The sequence below is a fragment of the Schistocerca americana genome, chromosome 3, assembly GCF_021461395.2.
Source record: "Schistocerca americana isolate TAMUIC-IGC-003095 chromosome 3, iqSchAmer2.1, whole genome shotgun sequence".
In the NCBI taxonomy this organism is placed as follows: Eukaryota; Metazoa; Arthropoda; class Insecta; order Orthoptera; family Acrididae; genus Schistocerca; species Schistocerca americana.
The window spans coordinates 634,782,572-634,809,565 of NC_060121.1; positions in this window are offsets into that span (position 1 = coordinate 634,782,572).

The following is a 26,994-nucleotide window of genomic DNA, read 5'->3' on the forward strand; positions in this document are numbered from 1 at the left end:
TTTGATCTGGAGTTGGCTGAACACAAGATTGTTGCCACTGAACTGCAAGGGTATAAACCGGAGGATCCTTGTAGGATCTTTTTTCTCAAGAGACCGACTGCCTATCGTGAACTGGATAACTCAAACACTCTTGTGGAAGGGGCTCAACAACAAGCCGATCAAAGGAGAGGCTGTGAGAAGGCTTTATCTCAACCCCACTCCGGCCTCAGTTTTGGCCAGTAAGATGAGGTTCTCACAAGGTGGATGTTACCGGTGTGGCCAGCAGGAGCATTTTGCACGCCAGTCCGAGATCAGCGGAAAATGGCGTTTCGACAACTGACGCCATAGGCATGGATGGCGTGCCTCCTTTCTCACGTTGCTGAGAGCATGTAATAAAGTAAAAGGGGTGACCCATATTCCCCCTCTGTTTGTGTGCGCATATTTCAATCATGAGCCTCTCTTTGTGCTAATACATTGCGGCAGCAGTCTTTCCTTAACGAGTCGTAGGTGGTACTCCAGATATCGAATCATCTGTAAGTTTCCCAATCTAAAGCCCATAAGTAGAGCTCGTAGAACAGTTGATGGTTAAGGTCTTCCTTTCATAGGATCCGTGTGCATTTCTTGCCAAGTCAGTGAATTTTCTTGGTCCATGGAGCTATTGATAACTGCAGCCATCTCCTCATGGGGTGTGATTTTGTGAGTAAAATGGGATTAGTTTTGGATTATGTCCATGGGATATTTTATTTTGGACTTCGGCCTGAGATGAGGTTTCGTTTGTGCCGCCATTCTAGGAGGGCAGGTCACTATAGTCAGTGGGTTCGACGTGCGCACTAACCTCCTGATCGGGCTGTAGCATTTCTTCAGATGTTTCATGGTTTTCCGGAAGTGTTTACTTAAATTAGGTATGACTAATCGTAATGAATCTCGGATTTTACTTTCCGACTATCTTCCAGTCAGGCAGTCACCCTATCGGCTATCAAATGGTTCAAATGGCTCTGAGCACTATGGGACTTAACATCTGAGGTCATCAGTCCCCTAGAACTTAGAACTATTTAAACCTTATTAACCTGAGGACATCACACATATCCATACCCGAGGCAGGATTCGAACCGGTATCAATGATGTGTGTCGCTTTGGATCAGAAGAGATTCTCTCTGGTTTCGAGCGGTTAACAGAAGTGGTAAAAGCTGCGAGTCTTGCTTGCAAGATGAAAGCAGAGTTGACCATTTGCAGCATAGTCGACAGGACCGATTGCGGACCTCTGGTACAGAGCCGCGTTGAGGGTCTGAATCAGAGGCTCAGACGGTTCTGCGACCGTGTAGGCTGCAGGTTCCTCGACTTGCGCCAGAGGGTAGTTGGGTTTCGGGTTCTGCTGAGTAGGTCAGGTGCCCACTATACGCAGGAGGCGGCTACACTGGTAGCAGGGGCCGTGTGGCGTGGACTGGGCGGCTTTTTAGGTTAGAGGGTCTCGGGAAAACATAAAAAGGGCTTCAGGCACAAAGGGAGCAATCTGAGCACAGGAAGAACATAGATACAGGAACCACTGGTATAACAGTTCTAAATTGTCGTAGCTGTGTTGGGGAAGTACCAGAACACCAAGCGCTAATAGAAAGCACTGATGCTCAAATCGTTATAGGCACCGAAAGCTGGCTAAAGCCGGATATAAGCTCAGCCGAAATTTTTGCGAAGAACCTAACGGTGTTCCGAAAAGATAGGCTAAACACAGTTGGCGGTGGCGTGTTTGTTGTTTAATTTGTTTAATTTGTCGCGAAATTGAAATACATACTTCCTGTGAGTTATTATGGGCAGAGGTCATTGTTGGCAACCGGAATAATATAATAATTGGATCCTTTTACCGACCTCCCATTTTAGATGATACAGTTGCTGAAAGATTCAAAGAAAGCTTGAGGTTGATTTCAAACACGTACCCGACTCACACGATAATAGTTGGTGGTGATTTTAATTTACCCTCGATAATTTGGCGAAAATATGTGTTTCATTCGGGAGGTATGCATAAAATATCATCCGAAATTGTGCTAAACGCATTCTCTGAAAATTATTTCGAGCAGTTAGCTTATGAGCCCACGCGAATAGTAAACGTTTGTGAAAACACACTAGACTTCTTAGCAACAAATAATCCTGAGTTAATAAGGAACATCAGAACCGATTGAGGGATTAGTGAACACAGGGTTGTCGTAGCGAGACTGAATATTGTAATCCCCAAATCCTCGAACAGTAAGCGAAAAATATACCTAATCAGAAAAGCAGATAAACTTCACTTGACGTCTTCCTGATAGACTCCACTCGTTTCAAATTAATAATATAAGGGTAGACCAGATGTGACTTAAATTCAAAGAAATAGTATCGGCAGCAATTGAGAGATTTATACCAAATAAATTAACAAACGTCGGAGCTGATCCTCCTTGGTACACAAAACGGATTAGAACACTGTTGCAGAAACAACGAAATAAACAAGACAAATTCAAGCAGACGCAAAATCCCCAAGATTGGCGATCCTTTACAGAAGCTGGAAAAATAGCGCGGAGTTAAATGCGAGACCCCTATAACAGTTTTCACAACGAAACTTTGTCTCGAAACCTGGCCGAAAATCCATAGAGATTCTGGTCGTGTGTATGTTAGCGGCAAGAAACAATCAATGCCTTTTCTGCGCGATAACAATGGAGATTGCTGCCAAAGCAGATTTACTAAATACAGCCTTCCGAAATACCTTCACAAAAGAAGACGAATTCGAATCGAGAACAGCTGCCAACATGAGTAACGTAGAAGTAAATATCCTCGGAGTAGTGAAGCAACTCAAATCACTTAACAAAAGCAAATCTTCTGGTCTAGACTGCATACGAATTAGGTTCCTTTCTGAATATGCTGATGCATTAGCTCCGTACTTAACAATAATATACAACCGTTCGCTCAACGAAAGATCCTTACCCAAAGACTGGAAAGTTGCACAGGTCACACCAACATTCAAGAAAGGTAGTAGGAGTAATCCAATAAATTACAGGCCCATATTCTTAACGTCGATATGCAGCAGGATTTTAGAACATCTAATGTGTCCGTACATTATGAATTACCTCGAAGGAAACGGCCTATTGACACACAGTCAACATGGGCTTAGAAAACATAATCCCTGTGAAACACAACTAGCTCTTTATTCACATGAAGTGCCGTGTGCTATTGACAAGGGATTTCAGATCGATTCCGTGTTCCTGGATTTCTGGAAGAATTTAGACTCTGTAGCACACAAGTGGCTCGTAGTAAAATTGCGTGCTTATGGAATATCGTCTCAGTTATGTGACTGGATTTGCGATTTCCTGTCAGAGAGGTCACAGTGCGTCGTAATTGACGGAAAATCATCGAGTAAAATAGCAGTGATTTCAGGCGTTCCCCCAAGGTAGTGTTATAGGACCTTTGCTGTTCCTTATCTACATAAACGGTTTGGGAGACAATCTGAGCAGCCGCCTTCGGTTGTTTGCAGATGCCGCTGTCGTTTATCGACTAATAAAGTAATCGTTAGATCAAAACAAACTGCAAAACGATTTAGAAAAAATATCTGAATGGTGCGAAAAGTGGCAGTTGAAACTAAATAACGAAAAGGTTGAGATCATCCACATGAGTGCTAAAAGGAATCCGCTAAACTTCGATTACACGATAAATCAGTCTAATCTAAAAGCCGCTCAAATAAATACCTAGGTATTACAATAACGAAGAACTTAAATTGGAAAGAACACATAGCATATGTTGTGAGGAAGCCTAACCAAATTGCTGCGTTTTATTGGCAGGACACTTAGAAAATGTAACAGACCTAGTAAGGAGACTGCCTACACTACTCTTGTCCGTCCTCTTTTAGATTACTGCTGCACGGTATGGGATCCTTACCAGTTGGGACTGATAGAGTACATCGAAAAAGTTCAAAGAAAGGCAGTATGTTTTGTATTATCGCGAAATATGGAAGAGAGTGTCACTGAAATGATACAGGATTTGGGCTGGAAATCATGAAAAGAAAGGCGTTTTTCGTTGCGACGGAATCTTGTCACGAAATTCCAAGCACCAACTTTCTCCTCCGAATGCGAAAATATTTTGTTGACACCGACCTACATAGGGCGCAACGATCAAGACGATAAAATAAGAGAAATCTGGGCTCGTACAGAAAGATATAGATGTGTATTCTTTTCGCGCGCTATACGAGATTGGAATAATAGAGAATTGTGAAGGTGATTCGATAAACCCTCTGCCAGGCACTTAAATGTGATTTGCAGAGTCTCCATGTAGATGTAGATGTAAATGAATTCCCTTGTATAAATTATGTGGTCCATATATGAATTGTTGCCCAATGTTAACAACCCTGAGTTAATCAAGGATAATAGTCGTAGAGCCAGGGCAAATATTTAGAGCGCCCATAAACTGAGGCAGCACGATACAACCAGAGCCAGTGTCTGGGAAATATTCATGCTGAGACTACTGAGATACTTTAGAGGAAGAGGCTATGTGAATAAGCCATCCAGAAAAGTATGACCCCACTTTGTGGGTCAGTATAAGGTGTAGGAGGTACCCAATCAGGTCATGCTTAGGCTCGATAATGAACAGAGTGGAATGAGCTGTAGGTGCATCTTACCTTGTATTAGTTCTAAAAAAAATTTGTGTGTATATAAACTACTTTAAAATTTCTCTATACAAAACCATGATTTCAATTTTACTGTATACTACCAATTCAAAAATTTATCTATACAAACGAAAGAAATTTTTATTTAACTACGCACTAAGTAAAAAAGGATAAAACTCAAAGTTACAATTTAAGGACTTAAGAAAACTATTAAAAGGAAACATGGAGCGAGTTATTCCGATTTAAGAAATTATTGTAAAGAAACAGGTTATTCGAGTGTAACTATACTCGATCTCTTGGAATTGAATATTTTAACAAGAAAGAAATGAATAAGAGAGAACTAAGAAATAAAATTATAAGATAACTCTGACTGATGGGTAAAACTAGAAATTTAAAAAAATATTCTAAACTTAATACAGAACGATTAATCCACTGTATTGTAAATCCCGAGATCAGTGTTAATAACAATGATAATAGAGTGAATGAAATACCTTTAGGAATTCTTCATGAGCTCTGTAAAAGGAGAAATTTAAAAATTATTGTGAACTTAATAAACAACCATTTGATATTATCAAAAGGTCTGATGGTAATATTAATAATATTGTGAATGAAGTTCTAGTATATAAATACCAAGAAATTAAAAAAAAAACTATCAGATAAGTTTTTCAAGTTATAAATTTCTAGGAGATGATGATTTTTCTAAAACAACGAAATGACTTTATACAAAATCTTCTACTTTTAAATCAAGAATAATAGCTTAAGAAATTAATAATGTCAGTAATGTTGCTGAACCACAAGAATTTTTTATTTCATTTACTGAAGAATTAATCGGCAAATTTCAGAATATTTTAATACAAATAAGATTTATGAAGGTAAAATGAACTTTTTACTGTAGTTTTAAAGGACAAGAAAACACAAGAATTTATTTTTAAAACAATTAATGTAGTTTTATTAAGAACATCTGATTTAGAAGATCATTATCAAAGATCAGAAAATTATCTATTAACAGAAATGGATGAAATGCAAGGGAAAAAGCCTGGTTGGTCTTAATTCTTCTATAAATAATTTAGAATTAAGTGCTAATAAACAAAATCTGGCTGTTTCTATATCAGTCTACTGAGAGCAATTAAAGATAGGAGAAGTGTAATGTTAAAAATTCCCATCAAAAATGTTTCCTTACTCAATATAATCTGCTTTGTATCTAGTTGTGGAAAGATTTAGTAAATTTAAAAAATTATATTGCCTTAGCACTAGATTAAATTTTTGAAAAAGAAAAAATGTATTATCTTCTATATTCCTGTGATGAGAACTGTATTGATCCTCCTCATTCTCATAAAAAAATAAACAAGAAAATCTTGGTAATCCTCTTTTAATTCGAATAAATTCTCATTATTCTTGATAAAAATTTTATCTGGATTAAGTAGTTCACAAACAACTAATCATGATGGAAAAATTTATCCTTCAGATAGATGTTTAAGATATTTTTGTTTGCTGTAGAATTAGACAATCATGAAAACTATGCTAAAGAACTTAAAGAGGTAAGAATAAAAATGCCCCTGGAATGTGAAAAAATATAATATAAAAGTTACACTCATTCATTATGGGTACCTTTAGTAATTTATACCGATTTTGAAAGTCTTTTAAAGATATTTACACTTGTCAACCAAATCGTGAAAAACCTTACATTAACAATGATCAAAAACATAGATTTTAACCCAATCACTCCATTTATATTATCTCTTTAAGTCAAACTTTTTCCACATCTTTACTTTCAATGTTCTATTCAGTCTTTCAGAAAGGGTTGCTTTCAATGCAGAAAACACTGAATAATGTGTACCACAATTAACCTCATTTGTGCCCTTTCTACTACATGTTTTGCTGCACACCTCATTTGTGCAGTATTTTATGTTCAGACAACTAGCATCAGTGTATCCATCAGCCAACCTTCATTGGATTTCAGCTGTACAAAATGCATCCATCACACATGACGTACCGTCCATCTGCCAACTTCTTATGGTACCCATTTAATAGCTACACCTCATGTAGCAAAACCTGCAGCTCATAGGACACATTTGTCTGACCAGTCGCTCCAACTGACCTATGCTCATCTCTCCTCCATCCCCACCTCACTCACTACCTTCCATTGGCACACAAGTCGGGTTAGCCTACATGCCATGAAGATGTATCAGTCCCCTATTTGAAGCACAGAAGTGCCAAATGATGACACTAAGGAAACTGTGAAATTCCTCAGTTAGGATAGCGTGATAGGGAGTTGAACTGGCCCTGTAATGTCAAATTCCTCCAACTATATTTTACATTAATATTGTGACAACTTTTTTACATATTCTCAGGAACAGTCTTGCAAATCACTTAATGATATAGTGGCGTTGAAGTAATTTCATCAGTCATTTGTTTGATGAATATATTGGAATTTTCGCTTTGTTTCTAATCGTCTTCTGCATGAATCTTCTACTAGAGTTGGACGCGAAAGCGATTGTTCTTTCTGAATTAGTATTTGAATTGAAAATACATATCAGGATAAGAGTAAATTAGGCGTAGCAGCTATTGTAAAATATGGCATCTACTTTGTTTATCTGCAGATTTGATAATTAAAACGTTTCACTGCTTTTGCAGCAATCAACACTTGTAGTTCACACAAACATCTGTCATTAATAATATTTGTTACAAATGTTTGAGGTATTCAGTCAGAAAATGTGGGAAACGTATTTCGGCACTGTTTTCTTATTTATGATCTGCATTGGTGCTATAATCTTCCCCTATTTGTCATAAAAACAATTTATTTTGCAGCTAATGCCTTTGCTCCCTGCCGCCGTCGGATAAGCAGCTGCAGCAGCAAGTCGTACACTCTTAGCTCACTTATTTGTTACATAGTTTAATTCTTAATTTCTTTGCGTGTTTTTGGTACTTGCATTGTTTAATCCATAAATTTCGGGCGTATTATAGTATTTGAGAGTTGTAGCATCGCGTTTTAGTACCTGAATAGTGTAAAATCGCGTAGTCTCCTTTCGCCGCCGAGCAGTGTGTCAGCAGTGCGCAAGTAGCAGCATTACTGCATTTACTAGGGAATCTTGTATTTTCGTAACCGTTTAACTTTTGTGTCGAATTGTTTGCGCTCTCTGTAGGTTAGTTCAGACGTTCTTTGCACAACAGTTTTTAGCATGGATAGGGACTGCAACTGCTGTGTTCGGATGCAGGCTGAGTTAGCATCCCTTCGTTCCCAGCTTCAGGCAGTGTTGGCTTCGGTCACACAGCTTGAGGCTGTTGCCAATGGGCATCACTGTGGGGATTCGGATGTGGGTTTGTCGGGGACGGCCAGCTTGTCCCACGCATCCCCCGATCGGACTACGACCGTGGCTACCCGGGATACTGCCCACATTGAGGCTGACCCCTCACCTGCGGTAGAGTGCGAGGTCGTCTCGAGGTGTGGCAGGGGGCGAAAGACATTCTGGAGGGCTGAACGGAAGGCCTCTCCAGTTTGTCTGACGAACCGGTTTCAGGCTCTGTCTCAGGCAGATACTGATCAACAGCCGGACATGGCTGCTTGTCCTGTTCCAGAGGTTGCCACTCAGTCTGCAAGATCCGGGCGGTCGCAGAGGGTAGGCTTACTGGTAGTTGGGAGCTACAATGTCAGGCGCGTAATGGGGCCCCTTAGGGATATGGCAACAAGAGAGGGGAAGAAAACCAATGTGCACTCCATGTGCATACCAGGGGGAGTCATTCCAAATGTGGAAAGGGTCCTTCTGGATGCCATGAAGGGTACAGGGTGCCCCCATCTGCAGGTGGTCGCTCATGTCGGCACAAATGATCTGTGTCGCCATGGATCGGAGGAAATTCTCTCTGGCTTCCGGCGGCTTTCTGATTTGGTGAAGACTGGCTGTTGATATACTTTCCGGGATGTGAGGTCGTGGTCCAGGAACTTTTCTGCTCCTTGCGTTTCGTCCAGGACTGCGCTGGACTTCCTCAGAGGCGCCTCTGAAGAAGTCCAGCGCTGTTCTGGACGAAACGTAAGGAGCAGAAAAGTTCTTGGACCACGACGTCACATCCCGGAAAGTATATCAACAGCCATGTCACCCAGTCGTGAAAGCCTTCATTCTACGATTGGTGAAGACTGCCAGTCTCGCTAGAGGGATGAAAGCAGAGCTCATTATCTGTAGCATCGTCGACAGGACTGACTGCGGACCTTTGGTACAGACCCGAGTGGAGGGTCTGAATCAGAGGCTGAGACGGTTCTGCGACCGTGTGGGCTGCAGATTCCTCGACTTGCGCCATAGGGTGGTGGGGTTTCGGGTTCCGCTGGATAGGTCAGGAGTCCACTACACGCAGCAACCGGCTACACGGGTAGCAGGGGTTGTGTGGCGTGCACTGGGCGTTTTTTTAGGTTAGATGGCCTCGGGCAAGTACAGAAAGGGCAACAGCCTCAAAGGGTGCGGGGCAAAGTCAGGACATGCGGGGACCAAGTAGCAATCGGTATTGTAATTGTAAACTGTCGAAGCTGCATTGGTAAAGTACCGGAACTTCAAGCGCTGATAGAAAGCACCGAAGCAGAAATCGTTATAGGTACAGAAAGCTGGCTGAAGCCAGAGATAAATTCTGCCTAAATTTTTACAAAGGCACAGACGGTGTTTAGAAAGGATAGATTGCATGCAACCGGTGGTGGCGTGTTTATCGCTGTTAGTAGTAGTTTATCCTGTAGTGAAGTAGAAGTGGATACTTCCTGTGAATTATTATGGGTGGAGGTTACACTCAACAACCGAGCTAGGTTAATAATTGGCTCCTTTAACCGACCTCCCGACTCTGCAGCATTAGTGGCAGAGCAACTGAGAGAAAAACTTGGAATACATTTCACATAAATTTTCTCAGCATGTTATAGTCATAGGTGGAGATTTCAATTTACCAGATATAGACTGGGACACTCAGATGTTTAGGACGGGTGGTAGGGACAGAGCATCGAGTGACATTATACTGAGTGCACTATCCGAAAATTACCTCAAGCAATTAAACAGAGAACCGACTCGTGGAGATAACATCTTGGACCTACTGATAACAAACAGACCCGAACGTTTTGACTCTGTAAGTGCAGAACAGGGAATCAGTGATAATAAGGCCGTTGCAGCATCCCTGAAAATGGCAGTAAACAGGAATATAAAAAAAGGGAGGAAGGTGTATCTGTTTAGCAAGAGTAATAGAAGGCAGATTTCGAACTACCTAACAGATCAAAACGAAAATTTCTGTTCCGACACTGATAATGTTTCGTGTTTATGGAAAAAGTTCAAGGCAATCGTAAAATGCGTTTTAGACAGGTACGTGCCGAGTAAAACTGTGAGGGACGGGAAAATCCCACCGTGGTTCAACAACAAAGTTAGGAAACTACTGCGAAAGCAAAGAGAGCTTCACTGCAAGTTTAAACGCGGCCAAAACCTCTCAGACAAACAGAAGCTAAACGATGTCAAAGTTAGCGTAAGGAGGGCTATGCGTGAAGCGTTCAGTAAATTCGAAAATAAAATTCTACATACCGACTTGACAGAAAATCCTAGGAAGTTCTGGTCTTATGTTAAATCAGTAAGTGGCTCGAAACAGCATATCCACACACTCCGGGATGATGATGGCATTGAAACAGAGGATGACACGCGTAAAGCTGAAATTCTAAACACCTTTTACCAAAGCTGTTTCACAGAGGAAGACCGCACTGCTGGTCCTTCTCTAAATCCTCGCACAAACGAAAAAATGGCTGACATCGAAATAAGTGTCCAAGAATAGAAAAGTAAGTGGAATCACTCAACAGAGGAAAGTCCACTGGACCCGACGGGACACCAATTCGATTCTACACAGAGTACGCGAAAGAACTAGCCCCCCTTCTAACAGAGGAACGGAAGGTTCCAAATGATTGGAAAAGAGCACAGGTAGTCCCAGTATTCAAGATGGGTCGTCGAGCAGATGCGCAAAACCATTGACCTATATCTCTGACGTCGATTTGTTGTAGAATTTTAGAACATGATTTTTGCTCGCGTATCATGTCGTCTTCGGAAACCCAGAATCTACTCTGTAAGAGTCAACATAGATTCCGGAAACAGCGATCGTGTGACACCCAACTCACTTTATTTGTTCATGAGACCCAGAAAATATTAGATACAGGCTCCCAGGTAGATGCTATTATCCTTGACTTCCGGAAGGCGTTCGATACAGTTCCGCACTGTCGCCTGATAAACAAAGTAAGAGCCTACGGAATATCAGACCAGCTGTGTGGTTGGATTGAAGAGTTTTTAGCAAACAGAACACTGCATGTTGTTATCGATGGAGAGACGTCTACAGACGTTAAAGTAACCTCTGGCGTGCCACAGGGGAGTGTTATGGGACCATTGCTTTTCACAATATAAATAATTGACCTAGTGGATAGTGTCGGAAGTTCCATGCGGCTTTTCGTGGATGGTGCTGTAGTATACAGAGAAGTTGCAGCATTAGAAAATTGTAGCGAAGTGCAGGAAGATCTGCAGCAGATAGGCACTTGGTGCAGGGAGTGGCAACTGATCCTTAACATAGACAAATGTAATGTATTGCGAATACATAGAAAGAAGGATCCTTTATTGTACGATTATATGATAGCGGAACAAACACTGGTAGCAGTTACTTCTGTAAAATATCTGGGAGTATGCGTGCGGAACGATAGTCCATCAACAAAGGAGGTGGCTTGCAAAACACTCGTTCGACCTATACTTGAGTATTGCTCATCAGTGTGGGATCCGTACCAGATGGAGTTGACGGAGGAGATAGAGAAGATCCAAAGAAGAGCGGCGCGTTTCGTCACAGGGTTATTTGGTATTCGTGGTAGCGTTACGGAGATGTTTAGCAAACTCAAGTGGCAAGAGAGGCGCTCTGCATCGCGGTGTAGCTTGTTCGCCAGGCTTCGATAGGGTGCGTTTCTGGATGAGGTATCGAATATATTGCTTCCCCCTACTTATACCTCCCGAGGAGATCACGAATGTAAAATTAGAGAGATTCGAGCGCGCACGGAGGCCTTCAGACAGTCGTTCTTCCCGCGAACCATACGCGACTGGAACAGAAAAGGGAGGTAATGACAGTGGCACGTAAAGTGCCCTCCACCACACACCGTTGGGTGGCTTGCGGAGTATAAATGTAGATGTAGACGTAGATGTACTTATTTATATTGCTGAAATATCGTGACACAGATATATTCATTTATAATTTTTACGTGAAAGGTACAACTATTGTTTTTCTTACAAACCCTTAGATAGGAAGTTATTGTTTTTATTATTATTATTATTTTCTCTAAGATATAATGTCACACTCCCTATTACTGGTCCATAGTCACCAAACACTTGAATTTTGTGAGAAATCGGAATAACGAAATAAAGGAACAATGGAGGACAGAACTAACGGAAAAGTGAGACTTGGGAAAAACTGTGCCTTACATTTCAACTTGTAATGCCAACCAAACTTCGTAACCTTAGTATGGCAACTGTAGACAGTGTGATAGTGCTCTGATGGAGGACGGTGAGGTAAGGTTAGTCAGAAGCCACTTGGAAACTGGCTAATGCCTTTGTTACAGCACTTACATACAGTGCCTTTAATATGACTCAGTCCCTCACTAGGTGGTGCTGGATGGTGAGCCGCGACCCTCGGACCCCGGGCACAGGTGTGGTGCGACCTCCAGTAACGAATGGTTCTAACCATGGCTAAGAAACGTCAGCAGCCTGACGTGGCTCTCTGCGTGCCTTACACTGAGCAAGAGACATCTATGGAACGAACCACAGACTGGCAGGTGGAAAAGACTATTTACAATGAAATGAGCACCCTTAGCTGCTTACAGGCGTTGACATAAGTCCACGGGGACAGATGAAAATGTGTGCCCCGACCGGGACTCGAACCCGGGATTTCCTGCTTACATGGCAGACGCTCTATCCATCTGAGCCACCGAGGACACAGAGGATAGCGCGACTGCAGGGATTTATCTCTCGCACGCCTCCCACGAAACCCACGTTCTGGCTCTGAGCACTATGGGACTTAACAAACCCACGTTCTCAACGTATTGTTCCGCACTACATTCGTAGTCCCCCCGCCCATTATACTCATTACCCGCGGCGCGTTGCCGATTCCCGTAAGAGTTCGGGCACTGTTTGTGCATTCGCACAGAAGAAGTAGATGGTCAAGTGGCCGGTGAGCCTTAACTGTCCGAAAGAACAGATACCATCTTAGTAAATATAAAGACTATTTACGCTGGCGAGCGCCCCAGTGGCTCTGTGAGCAGGAGGGGCTCAGTTCGACTCTCAGCCCATGAGGCAAGCGGTCCTGTCAGAAATAAGACAGAGCGGCGGCGACATCATGGAAGACGCCATCGCTATGACGGCTGAGTCTAGTTGACTTGCTCTTTCGACGCAAACCCAGCCTCGCCCGACGGCTGCAGAAGTAAGGTATGCCGTTGTACGAAAGTAATCCTAGTCACAGTAACTTAACGGACACCGAGCAGCAGGCAAACGGCAATCCGTGGTTAGCGCGGTGGCACAGTGGTGGCTCAGCGCAATACCGTAATTGGCCTAGTTTTTGGCATCGCGCCCATGATTTATGTACCCTCGCTTCAAGTTGAGAGATATGGTCAGATGCAATGAAATCGATGGGCTGTAGCGGCTTTCTCACAATGTATCGATATCACTATTCTTACGATCTTTGACTAATAAGTTGCCGTTGGAGCACAGCGGCCTCTGGTGTAACGGCTCTGAGCGTTGTGGCCGGTTTGCTGGCAAATATGAGCTGAGGAACGAAGCTGTAACGAGCTGTCCATGGGGCCTCTTCGCTGTGGTGTTAGCTGTCGGCGGGCCACCAGTATTGTTGCTCCATGTAACTTATTGAGTACCGAAGTGGTTTGTGCTGTGATTTATCAGAAGAGCACAAGGTGTCAGAGCCCTGTTCACTGTCATTTTCGTCTCTCTTCGTTGTGTTTATTCGGTACAAACGTCCATGTCTCCATGGCATTTGAAGATCAATGATATTCCAAGATCGGGTAGACATTTTAGACTGATTCATTGGCTGATATATTATAATTTATTTTATATTTTCACGTTACGTATTCGTCATTCTTGTGAATCTTTGGCCTGAATAAATTGCCGTGATTAAGAAGAAAGCTTCTTTTGAAGATTGGCAGTGTGTATTAAATGTGTTGTAACTTAATTATTCTTGTGTTATTGGAAAATATGTTAAATCTTCAACTGATGTCTGTTGTGGGCTCAAAGTTATAATGCCTACATATTGGTGTTAAATAGCTTTTCGTTATTTTAAGTACGGTTCTACTTTTTTATCAGACAAATTTAAATCATATTTTAATATCACCAATTGGTAATCAATTCCCCTCTGATCTGTTCTGGTACTGTTGTTTAGATGTACATGTGCCTTTATTACGACTTTACCCTTATTTCATTCTGTATCATATAGAGCTTGTGTTTTGCATTAAAGAATATTAAATAATTTTTGTTAAAGTTAACTTTAATTAATCTTTTTAAATTATTTACATTGGCATTGAATTGTCAATGATTCTCATTGCTTGGGCTTTTAATTAATTAAAAAAGGCTTAATTGGATGCTATGTGATTGAAACTGTGTAAAATAAATTTGTGTTCTGCCAGTGAATGAAATGCGTAAAATCCCCAGTATCCCAGCCCTTCCCAGTTTTCCTATCTAGATCAATTACGAGGCTGTAATTATATAATTTCAACTGGTAGCAGAACCTGGTTGTTCTCTGGTCATGTGGAAATTTTTTGCCTAAGCATCTTCATTTACCGCTTTTTTTTCAGAACTGGTACTAATTATTGTACTGTTTCAGCTAACTATTATTGTGCTATGGACGCACAGGCGTGTCCTGGAATAGCTCTGCTTCATCACGAGCAATTTTAATTGGAGTTAAAAATACATGGCAAGGAAACGGATATGATCGTTAATGAATTAGCAGCGCATTTAGTCTTGCACCATACAACACTTTTCCCTAATAACTGAAGCTTTAGTTATGTCACGGGAAAGCTACGTATAATTCTAACGTGCCGTGAAACACGCTAATGTTATCCTCTGAGAGGATTTCAAAGTTCGGCCGTGCGCTTGCCTAATGGCAAGGATATCGGACTACAATTTCGAATTTTGTGACGTTTACAGTAAAACCAAACGGACATTAACCTTGGGAGTTAATGGAAGTGGTAAAATTTTAAATGAATGAAAAAAAAGAACAGTCGCCAGTCTAATTAGGCACATTAGTTTGGAAATATATATTTGAGAAAATTGGGTATTAGTTATTAAAGTTGAGATTTCCCTTTGAATAGCAAACAGGATACAAACTGACATAGTGCACTCTGTACTGTATGTAGGAGAGGTTACCAATAACACACACCATAAATTATGCGGAGAAAAGTTGAGCCGAGCTCGTAGTATTGACAGCCACTATCATCAACATTACTTAATCAAAGTACTGAAACATCACTACATGAAGTGCAGAATTAATTTTGCACATGAGCGGCTTCTGTCTTGGCTGACAAGAATAACAAGAAAACAGATGAATAACATCTTAAATACACTGTTTAGGCTCCTCTGCATATTTCAGTTTTCCTTAGTAGCAGTAATACTTCAATTTTTCTTAACAGGAGGACAATATGATGGGGATCCATAAACTGGTATAGTTCACTAGCCAAGGTTCTTTGATTATTGCAAAAGTAAAAACTATCTCTAAAAGTTAATCATTCACTTAAATTACTTTGCAAGGTAATAAAATGCAACACTGGGCTTAATTAATTTCAAAGGGAACCATTCATGATTGGTACGAAAACTACACTATCTTTGAAAATGTGCATAACTTCCCTTCTATTAGTACTACCGCAAATCGGTTCTTTAAAGATTTATATGTACTTGTCCTTTAATCATCTGTGAAGCAGGTATTTTTGGCAATACTATTTCCACACACTTCCACTGTAATCCTACAAAACTATATTTTGTAATAAACTGAGGATACTTTAGCGAAAGTCTATTCAACTTCATTTTTATGGTTTTAACTTTTAAATAATTAAAGTTTTCACTTTCCTATTGATTGATCTTTAAAATTTTCTGCTTAAACTTCGTACCTTAATAGTTTCACTTGGAGTAGTCCATAAAGAAAACATTCAAATTTTACTCTTACTTTAACTTTTGTTACTCCTTTTACTTTAGACAAAAAATCACCTTTAAACACATGAATGCCAGACTTGTTCATTTAAATCAGGATACTCGTTTTTAGTAGCACTCAGGTGAGGACCCTACATAGGTTCGTTATCTGGATTGAAGTTTTGGTTTCGAATACGAATTGACGTTTCATGTGATTATTACTGAAACAACACATAAGTTAACTGGTCCACGCAAATATATATAACTTAACTGATTGTATGAAGTTTGTGAAGCAGTGGCGAAGAGTAGTGTCAGGCGAAATGTCAGCTAACTGTACTCATGGCTCTTGATGTGCGAATGCTCTATAAAATCTCTTCTTAGCGTCGGGTTTTCAGCTTACTAATGCCATTCCATTATTCTGTGAATACCAAATAACAGCCAGATCGATATCCGAGGCAAATCCCTTCTAATGCAGCTTCCAATTGCCTCTCTAATCAATGAGGAGGTGTACCGTGCTAAGGCTTGCCACACACTGCGTGACGTTCACACAAAGGAGCCGCTCAGCTCGACCGCCAAACCCACCTTTTACATCGTGCTGTGCCACTTTCGTTGCGGAGGGACTTCCCTACACTGCTTACATGTTACAAATACAAGTGCCCAAAGCATGAACCAGCTTTTAACAAACATACGTCTTTCAGAAACACATTCATATTATAAAAATTTAAAATTTCAAAATATTCTTTTGTTTTTTCCATATATACATTACAAAACTCTAATTTTCTTGCCATACATCAAATCAAGGAGTTCAAACAACACGGAATTAACACTTCATAAATTGCAGCTACACAGTTAGTTAAAATAAACCCACTCCTAGTCGATATAAGTGTTACAACATAAGCACTGAGTGAACATATCTCCTGACAATATCAGTTTCATAGTTTCAGCAACTATATTTTAGTCTTCAGCCCTTTTAGAACTGGCTCAAAATATGGCCTTTCTTAGTGACAATTAACCTGCCAGTCCTGCCAGTAGACAGTGGTGACAGGTGCTAGCGCGATTGGCGCATTGAAGTAACCGAGTGTCAGACATAAAGCAGTTAGAGGTAACAGCCGAGCAAGATAGTTCAGTGGAATACATACTTAACCAAATTAAATACTTGCATGTTAAGGTTAGCCTTCTTCGATTAGAAGAGGGAGGACATGCTATTCAGACGCAGGGTGGAATTATATGACAAGTTTTGCGGAATATTGTTTTTGTCACGGAATTACCAACAGGTAGGTCTGTTGATAAAGAGTATGCTTTATTACCGAATCCTCTGGATCAGCTATTAAGAGAGGTCACTGATCTTTCGATAGAGCAACTTATCCAGCTTAAGAGATATTTGTAGTTAACAGACCAAATAGAACATCATGCGAATACGTTGCGAGGTGCCACGGCTAGCAGTGTATTTAACACTAAATTCTTCTAGAATTTACATATGTAAATGATGCTCTAAGCCCCCCCCCCCCTATTCTAACTCCGACTTTTGCTGTTGCACATGGATTAAAAAGATACGCGAACTGACTGTAATCAACCCTGCAAGTGGAGTAGAAAAGAGTTTGGCACCTGCAATAATTTAATTTGATAAATAAGTTAAATAAAGGAAGGGTTCATTAATGTAGTGAGAAATGATAGGGTTGCTCTACCGATTAACAGAATGAAAGTTCTGTCCAAAATAACAATATGATTTACTAAGACTAGACACAAAAAGATAAACAAAAACACATGAAACATTTACAAAACATCAAATTGGCTCAAATTGGATACTCAAATAAACGCTGTGAAGGTGAAGTTGTCCCTAAACTAGATTGTGACGTTTATGACGAAGTGGCATGTGGAGCCAATGCCTTGCAACTCAAATCTTAAGAGAGAAACACAGCTAACCCAACATTAATTGCTGCTACATTGGTGAGAACTCAGACAGTGAACACCCAAGATAGAACAAAGTTAGAAAAGACGAACAGGCGCGCTCTGCTGAGCTCTGATTATCGCCTAGCAAAAATGCCTGCTTTGCCGGTGCTGCGGACGTACATTACCAAGCTGTCTTCTTAGCTGCAAGGACACGATCTGGCGTACTGCAAGCGATGGCTGGTTGCTTCGACGTCCTGTCGTGGTGATGATAATGTTGCGAGTATAGCCTGAAACAAATTGTCCTGGTCTGGTTGTTCCAGACTAAAGACTTCCTATCAATACAAACGCACCTCTGAAGGAGACGAAGAAGGCTCGCTACACAATCACTGACGGTACAGTCATTGATTTTCACAAGCGAAGTTACACAGTAACTTCGATACAGTCAACTTTAGCCAAAACTGCCCAAGACAGACAACATAGGCCGCTTGTACTTTCCACTCTATTGCCAGAGCACTACCATTCCACCAATGGAGATTCTTGGCGCCAATTTCTGCGCTGATTTTGCTACGTCACGGAGCTATGCCCTGACCAAGCCAATCACAGTTACGATTTTCCAGGAAGCGTGGGAGTTTGCCCGCCACAACTGCCTGGGTACACAAGTCATTCCCACGCCTCGCTGGTAGCCCACCAGAAAGTGTTTTCGCTAAGTTTCTGCGAAGTAACGGAACCTCTAGCCTAGCCGCTACTTCAGGCCCCTCCGAGCGTGTCTCTGCCGCTATTCTACAATGTCGGCGTCTTGAAAGCATTCACTTGACTCCTTCACACCTGTCGGCTTACCCTTTCAAGATCAGCATTGTCCGCCTGTGGCCGGACCACCCGGGTGACAAGAGACGCTGCATGGGAAGTCCGCGTGTGAAGGAATAGCAACTTTTCACTGCATGCAATTAGAGAGGAAAGTCTTAAGATAGAAATATGAGAGGGGGCTCATCCCACCTCTCAACGTTACGCGTTTCACAAAAATTGTTATGGGGTTATTATATCCATTAACTAGAGGGTTGCTAACTAGGATTTTTTCTGAGGTTCTCTCAAATCAATCTTCATTAAGAGCACTCAGCAAAAGAATAGCGAGCTTAAATTACCCCCTTGAATTAAAAGAGAATCTGAGAATAAATATTTTTGGCGTGTATAATCTATTGATGAAAACTTCACTGATTATATTGAGAAGGTTTGCACCGCTACGATCGCTTTAGAGCTCCCGGGCATGGAGTTAGACATTGTTGATAATGTTCTTGGGGGGATGAAACCAGATGACTGACTGCAGTTTACCTTTTCCACTAAATCCACCTCTCAGGCTGAACTTTATCATTTCCTCGTTTCCATTAAGGAAATGCGGTTGGACGATGAATGGCGCGACAAAACCGGGAACTCCCGTTGTAGCATTTGCTGTAATCTTGAGAGTTCGGAAAGAGTTCCTCATTTCCAGCCTAAAGTTGGGAACTGCTATCGATGTGGTAATCCAGGGAATTTGGTACGAGACTGCATGGATAAGTGGGGTCCACGACCAAGCAGCTGATGCCAGAAGGAGACGGGTGTGGGTAACGCCCCTAAACAACCGAAGCAGTGCGCCCACATTAGATCGGCAATGGGTGGAACAATGTCTGTGTGGAGTTTAATCATCAGCCTGGTTGTGCTCTTCTTGACTTTGGTAGTATCTTGTCCTTGATTACCAATAGCATCTCGTGCATCGTGCCTTTTGCAAGCTGCGCTCCTTGTGTACTTCTACACAGAGATGTCATGCTGTCAATGGTCAAATGTTACCTCTGATAGGTGATGTGCGAGGAAGCTTAGTATTCTGGCGTTTTAATGCCCACTAATCTCTTAGTGGTTGATGGTCTCACGGTTAATTTACTTTCGAGTTGCGGATTTAAATGCCTTAGTGGACTCGTTCTTTATTATGGTGGTAACATCTTTATTTCAACTGTTGTTCTAGTGTACTTATTGTTCTTAGCTCTTGTCGGTGAGTATTTTTGTTAATACGGTAAACGAGCAATGTCATGGTTTTGGTCATGCTCACTTGGACGTTGACTGGGTTAGGAAGATGTTGAAGAACTTTCAGGGTTCTCCAGAGGTTCTGACAGACTTGGTGCTACTTGTAGAATTGAGTATAATACCCGTTTGAAAGATGGTGTACCTATTAGGCAAGCTTCTCATGGGTTATCCCCTCCGAAGATGAAAGCCCATAGGAGAATAATCGACCGTACCATTAGTGAAGGGGTTATTAAGGCGTCCACCTCCCCTTATGCCCTTCTGTCTTTTTGGTTCCCAAGAGGCAGAGGGGCCATTACACTTGTTTTACTTGGTTTTTGGGGGCGCATTATTTTAATATTTTAGATCTGAACCGAGCTTATTTTCCGGTACGCTTAACTGAGGAATGCAAACATGTAACCGCCTTCTGTACCGATTGGAATCTTCACAAGTTTAATCGTGTTCCATTCCGGCTTTCCACCGGGGCCGCGGTACTGTCTTGCTTGTCAGATAATGTGCTCGGAGACATTAAATTTAAGTATGTCTACAACTACCTGAACGATGTCTACAGTGCGATGTTTCATGTACGTCTGGTTCAGCCTCTCCCCCCTCGATAAGTTATGTAACAAAGGAGTAGTCTTTGACTTGGGGTGAAAGGCAACAAGCCTCCTTCGAAGCCGTTAAGGAAGCTCTGGTTAACCTTCACGTTTTAGGAATTCATAATGTTGAACTTCCCTTTATCGTTAAAAACGGCGCTTCGCACTCCGGTGTGGCCGCTGTACTTTTGCAGGAGTTTGAGGGGCAAAGAGGTCCTTAGCTTATGTCTCGAGAGGATTATTAACTGTCGAATTAAAATATTCCTTATATGAATAGGAAGCTATCTCTGTTCTCTTCGCCCAAGAGAAGTTCAAATTTTAGAGCTTGGAAAAAAGGGAAGAATTACCCGTTGGGCTGTGCATATATCGACATTTAAGTTCACCGTTAGGCCCATTAGAGGCACTGACAGTCAAGTCATCGATGCTCTTTGCAGGATGTTCGAAGAACATGACTATACTAGCCAGGTCTGGTATATGAAACGGGAGCCGTACTCACGGAAGTTCTGGAGTTCTTTTCTGATCTTAAATTTAAGCAAGATCAAGACCCAGTTATTCTACCTATTTAAATGACGCTTACAAGAGGGACATCAGGTTAACGATTATGTTCTGAGCAAGGGAATTGCTTGTCGTATGGATATCCAACGCAAGGAATTAAATATTTATCTCCTTAGTAAGTAAATACCAACCATGTTTCAGTACTTTCATATCTCCGTTGCAGGGCGTCATTTGGGACTATATAAAATACTTGTTATCCTTCCTTCCTTGTATAATACCGCTCAGCCTAAAGCTATTAAAGCTTCGATAGGTTCTTTGATGTTGTCTTATCCTGTTAACTCACCCTTGGCCAGTTCATGGTCCTTGATGAAATTTTGCCCAACATGATCGAATCGAGATATGTAGAGAGTAATAAGAGTAAGGCTAGGAACAATATGGAAGTCAGCGTCTTAGAAACAACCACAGCAGGCATCCATGTAAGGTTAAAATTAGTGATGATGTGTTCATACGCAACTTCGCTATGAGCCGAGAACGACAGCTAGAACTTTCAGATAAATTGTCAGGTATTTTCAGTTATTGCGCACAAAGACTGGTAGGTTATTCAGGGTACATGTTAGGTCGTGAGCTTTAGCCCTAAACCGCACTAGGATTCGGCGTAGGTTGAGCTGCGGCGGCTTTCTCGTATCAGTACCACTATTCTTGTGGTCTTTGACTAAGATGATGCCGTTTGAGTGCAGTGACCTCTGGTGTGGCGGCTCCGGACATGGTGGCTGGTTTACTGGGCAGTATGAGCTGAGGAACGAAGCTGTAATGAGGTTTCCGTGGAGCCTCTTCGCCATGGTGGTAGCTGTTGGCCGAAACGTCTTTACATATTGACGATGTGGCCACATACCCTGAAAAATTTTATTGACATTATCACGTCTGTTCATTCCAAGAGACAAGATGACCTCTCTGTGTTACTGGCACAACCTCCGCAGCAAGAACTCATTTTTCCTAAGGGACCGACAAAGATCCTCTGCTTGGAGATTGGGACAAATTAAACTGTCGCAAATTAAATGACGGCCCACATGATGAGCCATTTAGACAGGATTTCGAATGTTTAAATTGACACCGTTCCTCGCAACCGACTTCCAGTCAAATTGCATGCCAAACTGAGTATCGTCTGTGCTGTGCGACTGGATTCGTTAATCTCTGTCAGGAAGATCGTAGTCCGTACTGGTAGTTGGGAAGTCATTGTAAAACAGAAGTGATATCTGGCGTTCCCCATGGAAGTGTTGTAGGCTCTCCGCTGTTACTGAGCTAAATAAACGACATAAGAGACAACCTGAGCAGCTTAGATTGCAGATGATACTACCATTTACCGACTTGTCATGTCATCACTTGATCAAAATCAGTTGCAATATGATGGATACAACATATTTGTACGGTGCGACAAATAGTAATTTTCTCTAAATCATGAAAAGTGAGACGTCATCCACATGAGTACTGAAATTAATCAGCTAAATTTCGGTTACACGACAAATCACACAAGTCTGTAGGCCGTGTATTCAACTGATTAGTTTGGGATTACAGTTAGCAATAACGTAAATAGGGATACTCGCGAAGAGAGTTTTGCGTGGAAAGTGGACCAAAGATTGCAGTTTAGTGCCAGGAAAATTAGGAAGTGGCACAGTTCTTCTAATTAGACTGATTACACTAGGCTCCTCCGTCCTCTTGTCGAGTATTGCTGTGCGGTGTGGGATTCCCATCAGATCAGCTTGATGGATAACGTCGAAAAAGTTCAGAGAAAGGTAGTTGATTCTGTGTTATCGCGAAATAGGGAAGAGAATTCGACGAGTATGATGAAATAAAAGAAATCAGAGCTCGCACAGAAAAATTTAAGTGTTCGTTTTTCCCACGCGCTGTTCGAGAATGGAACAGTAGAGAAATGGTTCGGTGAACCCTTTGCCACGTAGTTTCAGTGTATTTGTGTAGCTGTAGATATCATATCAGATTCATCAGCGGAGCAAATTCCTCGACTCGTTAGAGTGTAAACGTCACACAATTTTAGTAGTACTGCGGTATTCGTAGAGCATTTATCCACCAATCGTCTAGCGATCGACAGCTCTATCAAGGAAGAGGCAGCATTCAAGAGAATCATCCTGAACAATCCGTGTAGAAAGAAACTGGATACTGAAATACTGATGACAGACGAGATGACATTGAGTTCATCTAAAGCTGCATATATTGCTGTAATAAATTATACAGAAGGCAGTTCAGGTGAAGACTGGATGTATCTTTAAAGGTTAATCACAAACGCTGCACGGAAAAATGTAGGTACGAAGAGAATAACTGCGAAGAAGCCTTCGGTAGCAAGACAAATACTTCAGTTGAGCGACGAAAGAACGGAAAATGATTCATGGAAGAAAGGAATATAGCAAGACGTCAATGAGGAAGGGGAAAAAATTGAAAGTGCAGGGAAGATAGGTTGAAACTGTTGAAGGAAGGATGGGAATAAATCGAAAAAATAAGTGGTCGTGAGAAGGTCTGATTTACCATAGAGGAAAGTGAAAACAACTTTCGGTATGATTAAAGCAAAGACGTCAATATCAAGGCTGCAAGTGGCCTTCACTAACGCAGAGCAGGGAGCGGATAGCTGGAAAGAAGGCGTGGCAGGCCACTATGAGGGAGAAGAACTGTGTGAAGTGATAGAAGAATACGACACAGCAGTGCCTGTATTGTTAAGAAGTGTTATAGAATGTTCCTGAACACGCATTGCCACGAGTACAGCCGTCATGAAGCACAGGAAACGTTTTCACAATTGCGAATACGGACAACCATCAGCTGTATAGCGGAATGACTACATCGAAAACTTGTACCAGACAGGGACTCGAACACGAATTTCCCGCCTTACGCAAGAGTTCACCTTAGCCGCATTAGCTGTCCGTACACGACTCACGGCCAGACAGAAACTTCCATATTTTGTCGTTCATACGTCTTAATCTCCACTCTTACATATAATGTGATTCCCACAATTGAAAGTCGCTATAGAGGACAACCACTCTGGCACTAGGGAAAGTAGAGATACCAGAGGGATATTTATGACGTTGCGATTGATAATGGAAGCAAGACTGATGAAAAATCAAGACTCGCTCATAGAATCTGTCGACCTGGGAAAACTATTCGACACGGTACAAAATGCTGCAAAATGTTCGAACTTTTGAGAAAAATATGAGTAAGCTTCAGGATGATAGGACTTGTGTTAAGTCATCAGCTTCCATGGTAGTAGAGGAAGCAGCGGACTGTTGAGGAAGAAAGAGACTGAAATACGTGCACCAAATAATTGAAGGTATAGGTGCTCTGACATGAAAAGCTTGGCACTGGAGGGGACCTCGTGAAGGGCCACATCAACCCAGTCAGAAGACTGACGATTCTAAACAAGAAAAAGTAGAAAAGTTGTAATTATTACACTTAAATAATATAACTACGTAAAACATTTCTTCTTTGTTTCCAAGTACCTGTCTGCAGTCACGGTGCACGCCAAAGTCCGCATGCAACAGTGCCATAGCACGCAGCTAAAGGTGCCAGCTCATCAGCTCCAGCTGCTAAAGTGATCATGCAGTACCGCATTTTTTGCATTTGAAGGAATTGAAACAAGTGGACTGAACACCGTGAAAAGAGGCGAAAACCGAACCACCAACCGACATGGTGATGGCGAGTGTTCTTTGGAACTGCCATGTAGAGGTCCCAGTACATTAAACAAGGCAAGGGAACAGCGTCGCAGAAGCATAGTGCCAACATCTGCTGATATCATTATAGGAACGTGTCAAGAAGAATCGTCACGGGAAGCTTTCCTAGTGGGTTGATCCATTAAACTTAGTGAGTTCAGCAGCGTAAACTCTATTCCCAGTATGCGTTTGAGGACCCAGCTGCCGCGTAATTGCAACGTAACTTGACTCCGATGCAGGTATATGAGCACCGACATATACCAGGGTTTATTATGGCATTTGTGTATTTGCGACGTGCGCGAGGTAAACGCGGAAACGTGAGCTATGGGGCATTATTACTAAATGCGTCCAAAAAGGAACAAGGTGTTCTTACTATTTTCTTGATTGTCGAAGGATAAACACCGGTAGATATCCGTCGGAAGGTGAAGAATTTGTGTGGGGCACCATGTTTGACAAAATCTACGGTTGCGGAATGATGAAACCAGTTTTGTGCTGGTGGTGACTGAACAGAAGACGCTGGTCGATCTGTAACGCAAAAGTTACACCAGTTCAAGTGGGAGACACTGCAGCACCCACTCTATACTCCTCATCTCTGCCTGAAAGGTCCTGAAGTTTCGACGATTATTGTCGGACGAGGATTAGGGACATTTTCACACAGCACAACACGGTGTTTTATCAAAGGGTTATCTTCAACAAGGTCCGTCGGTTGGGCGACTGCCTCAATGGCCACGGCGATATTGCCTGATTGGCATACCGATTCTGGTCTTTACGACCTTCTGGTGGAAACCATAATCTCCCATTAAAACATTTCATCTGCATAACTCTCTTCTTAGTGACTTCATAGACCTAAGGTGATTTTTGAGGTTAACGTTCCTGAACAGACAGTATACATACTTCTAGGTCAGAATATGTAGAGGAGACCAACACCATCACCGTTTCACTGTCACGTCTCCTTTTATGCTACTTCCTTTCGACAACGAACACCATGTTCAACTCAAATAGGAAATAGGATATAAACAGGTCAGACAGCTAAAAAGAACCGATAAAGGTACTGCAGATATTGATATCATTCCTTCAGAAAACTGGAAAGATCATTATAAGAACATATGATATAATCTACATTCCGATGACCCAATGAAACGAAACGCAGGGGATGGGAAACGGGATTAAAACGTGCATTCACGAAGACAGAAAAGACCTGGTTGGAATAGAATTAACTCAGAAATGGTAATATCTAGTGGAACGTTCCTAGAATTCTGAATGTTTCGTCTCTGTACCATATGTTGGTGCACAAGTGAAAGAGAACAACTGTAATGTGCTGAAGTTATTTCACTGTTTAAAATAGGGGACAAATGTAACAAAATGTAATGATCTGGTCAGGCAATGGATGAAGGGCAGAACACTTCAAGATGTAAACACTGCGAAAGATAATTTCTGAACGGAACGATTTATACCGACGACCAATAAGTTTTACACGACAGTAAAGACAAACTACATATAGCGGTAGGCTACATGGAATAAGCAATACAAGAGTTAAATATAACCTGAAGGTATCGATAGCTAAAACAAAACAACAATGGTCTTTTTAGGAAAATATCCTGTAAGGACCAAGGACAGGTGTCCCATTTCCAGTATATCGGATGTGAAACAACTTTTGAAGACATGTAAGATATAATTAAGAAAACGAATAGCTCCCAATGTATACGTGGCACGACGAGAACAACACTGAACGGAAAAAAGAGAAGAGAAACACGAATTAAATTTTAGAAAATCATGGCACTACCCAAAGTACTGTATGGAACAGGAATCTGGGCATTGATACCAAAATATCTAAGACAGCAAGATCCATCATAAAATCAAGTTCTTTAGATCAGTGAAGGGCTGCACAAGAGAAGACTAAATAATAAATGGAGATGTAGAGAAATAAATGTGGATGAAGCGGTTAACTGAAAACATACTCAGACGAAAGCAGTCTTGGAGAGACCTAAGTATACGTATAACACCTCAGAGATCCATCGACAACCGATGCAATACAACGATATCGGCAGAAGGAGTGACGGAAGGCCAGGAGGAGATGTTTGACAAGAGAAGAATTTCTTTTTTCGGAGCAGATGTTTAAACTTTCGGTCTACTAGCCGGAAGAGCAACTCTATCGAAAGTCAACTGTCTCAGTTCGAGTCAAGGCACACTCTTTGACTTTCTCAAGAAGTCTCACAACTGCGTACATTCTGAACTCGATTGCAATATTCATTCTGGGTCATTAATTATCATTATGAAAAACGAATGTACAAGCGTGAATCAACAGTTTTGAGCTTCGCCATCCGAATGCAGCTTTTTCTGTAGCAAAATTATCCGAATTCGCAGTCATTTGTGTTGCCGAATCCAAATGAGTAAACTAGTGCATCCGTGTATGGTTTATGTGGTGTCACCGCCAGACACCACACTCGCTAGGTGGTAGCCTTTAAATCGGCCGCGGTCCGCTAGTATACGTCGGACCCGCGTGTCGCCACTGTCAGTGATTGCAGACCGAGCGCTGC